The sequence below is a fragment of the Atta cephalotes genome (assembly GCF_000143395.1).
Source record: "Atta cephalotes unplaced genomic scaffold scaffold00024, whole genome shotgun sequence".
Classification (NCBI taxonomy): Eukaryota; Metazoa; Arthropoda; class Insecta; order Hymenoptera; family Formicidae; genus Atta; species Atta cephalotes.
The window spans coordinates 2,681,342-2,685,061 of NW_012130088.1; positions in this window are offsets into that span (position 1 = coordinate 2,681,342).

Consider the following 3,720-nt stretch of genomic DNA (forward strand, 5'->3'; position numbering starts at 1 on the left):
ATATATATATATATATATATATATATATATATATATATATATACGCTAACTTGGGCTTATTTGTACTACACGAGCGAATGCCATTCGACAACATATTGTTTATGTAATTTTGCCAAACGCTCTTTTACTAGATTCACTAAATCGCTTTCACTTGAATCTCATCGGTTAGGCCGCAGCATATCGTGGTTGATAATAAAGATGAATTATGATGAGGATGAAACGAGTTGCGCGATCTATCTTCGTATCGTCGATCGCCATTGTTAGCTGAATTGTACGAACGTTTTTAAATTTCATTATTAATTTATTACGAATTTGAAGAAAGGTATTCATTTTTATTATTGTTAGAAGCTCTAATAATTAACTAATAAACGATTCTCCTTGTAATTATTATTATCATTATTAATATTATTATATTTGATTTTTATATTTACTTATATTCTTTGTATTGTTACGTTAGTGAAAAGAAAACGCGCGTGCGCATGTAATATCTCAACTGCTTTGAATATACCAGAGTCAATAATATCTCATCTCATGTAGAGTCTCACGACGTTACGCGAGACATTGGACTCACCTGTTGCTTTTACATGTCATAGATAAAAATCCCTTAGTTCGGATCTACAATTGGTATTTTAAGCCATAAGCTGTAAGAAATTGATCAACTACAGTAGAATGTGAGGAGAATAAGTGATTATGATTCGTCCATTCCTTATAACTTAAGGCTTAAAAATTTATTGTAAATCCGGAGTTATAGAAAAAAAGAATCTTTTGAAATTGTTTAGAGAGAGATTCCTTTACGAGCCACATAAAATCTAGTCGTCTCTTTACAGCGAAATTATAATTTTGCCAAAATTTAGGTGAGTCTTGCATCTTTTTTCTCTCGTAGCAGCCGAAATTTCTGGTATATACAATATAAAATTTAACTTAAATTGCGCATTGCGAGTCTCGATGGACTCACGACGTTAAACCGGGCGTTTCATTCGCGTGCTAATGTTATTCTCACATTATGGACTGGTCCATAATGGCGATATCAGTTATATCTTTTGGAAATATGTTAATTCTCTCAGTTAATATGTGTGTAACATATTAATTTCTATTCTACAATGCGCTTGTCGACGGAAGGCTTGCTTAAAATCAAGATTACTATCGGATCACAGGATTATTTCTCCTATCTTAAATAAGCGCTTATTCTATAGTATCGCGTGCATTGGCCTCGCGTTTCATGATATTGTATTACTAAGCAGCAGTTCTGCTTAGTTACCTCATCTCGCCTCATCCCACCCCTATTAGGGACAAAGTTACATGTCATACGACATTGAGATTAGTTTTACGTTTGTAATTTTTTTTTATCTCATTTCATTTTTTTTTCTCAGCAGTTTTAATCGGTCTCTTCTATGGAAGAGAGAACGATAATATTTTCGCGCGTGAAATATTCCTTTTTTTTTATCGTTTCTATAAAAGCGCAAAGAGCATTTTTTTCTTTTAAACACGGTTTAAAAACCGTTTAATAAGACTGGGACTAATTCTTGAGTAAGATTTCAGTCATGCGTTTCTCATGATGCGACGAACGAACAAACTACAATTTAATACTCCAAGAGTTGGAAATATAAGACGTTCGCTTTGGCGCTTATAGCGTTTATTAAGCTTTCTTAAATCTTTAATATTTGATAAATAACAAGACATGCGTTATGAGCATCAAAGCGAACGCAGCTATAGTTTTTACTCTTGCATATTCTCAAGGCATTTAATTAGGATTATTATTTGCGCAATGATGTTTAAATTCTTGCATGCCTAGCGAAGATTCAAAATCGTGATTTTCTACAACAACTTTCCTTTTTTGAACAACTTTCCTTCATTTCGCCCGTCGACTGTTTTTTTAACGTTAATTAAACTGTTTAATAAAAAATGCACAAGAACGAAAATAGTTTAAGTTCTTTTAGCACTGAATACGATCTCATTTATCAAATGGTTCTATTAAATGACAATTTTGAAAAATGAAAGTTGCAAAAAAAGATCATTTTATGTATATGTTGATATAACTATGATATATGACGTGTTGAGAAAAGTTTATTGCGATCAAAATTAAGCATGTTAGAACTTTCATCCCTTAAGCTTTGTATTCACCATATTAGAAATTGCTTCGAGATCTCCTCAATAAAAGAATTGATTAATCGCATTGGTCAATTGGCTGAATTGTTCAAATATGATTTGTATAAGGCTTTAAAAACAATGTGTCGATTACGGTTAAAAATATCTGTATGATTAATCTATTGTAACATTAAAGTCACAACTTTGATACAATAGATCCTACAATTATAAAATATTTTTAACCCCATAATCACAAAACTATTCTCTTTAATGAGTTAAATGTATTTAACATAATATAAATTAATGTAACAATCAACATACTTGATTTGGATGATAAAATTTCTTTAAAGTCTGATCTATGTAAGGTGCACAACATGGATCGCAGGTCAAGACTAGAAACTAACTTAATATATTTTAATTATAATAGGTTGCAGGACATAGGAAGTTGGATGAACTTAAACTTTTGCGTCCTACGTATTGCAGTCTGCGACCTATTATAATCTGAAATGTGTTTCATTTGTGACCTGCGTTCTGCGCAAGTAGATCAGGCTTAACAAACATCATAAGTACTACATGCTTAAAATTACTCTCTTTTGTAACTCTCTCTTTAACGCTTTAACTTCTGATTTCGACACTGATCTCAATAAATTCGATGCGTTATTGTAAATGTTTTTTTTTATGTCTTCATGTATATATATTGTTTATAAAATTGTTTTTTTATATTGGATAAATCAAACCGTCACTCAGATGAGTGACATGATTATCAAAATATTAAAATGATAAAATAAATTGTGATGTAATTAAGCAATCTGGATACTTTATCGTATTTAATGCTAAAAAGTCGAAAAAGTCTTTTATTTTATTGAAATTCTAGGAAACGATTACGCTTGTTCTTGTGCTCGAGAAAAAAAAAAATGTTTTGTTGAGCGTTAATGTTGATCGAGTTATATGATAATCGGAAATTGATATCAACAATCGTTGTATTGTTGTGCTCTCCCGCAATCCACATGCCCTGTATTCCTGGTTCGATTATCTTAGTCATGTATCTCTCGCGAAAACCTGTAAGCAGCATTTAGACGCATGGGTTACGGTTCACTTGACGCTACAAATGTTCCAGTAGCATTTATTGATTGGTCAATTAAAAGCTTCGAAGCATTTGTAATGCCAAGTGGACCGCACCTATATATAACGTACGTTTACGATTATTGACTATTAATTGTAAAAACAGAGATCCAATAGTCGCGCTTGCGCGCGCTTCCCTGGGTACCTTTATCCAAAATGGTAATGGCCTAAAAAGAGAGAAATGTCTAGACAACGTCTCTGAAAAACCCCCTTATAAACAGGTACCTAATGACGAATGCTTGTGCACAATATAACGCGCAATAACAATACATCCGCGAGTGATGTGTATTTTTAATAAGTTTGAGGTTCTTACAGTCTCATATAAAATAATCGTTAGAGGTTCTTATTAAAAGCATGAGAAAGAAACGAATACGAAACAATACTAAAAACTATTAGAAAGTAAAAAGTTTCCTATAAAATGATACATAACACACAATGACACACACACACACACACACACACACACACACACACACACACACACACACACACACAACTATTATATATAATATA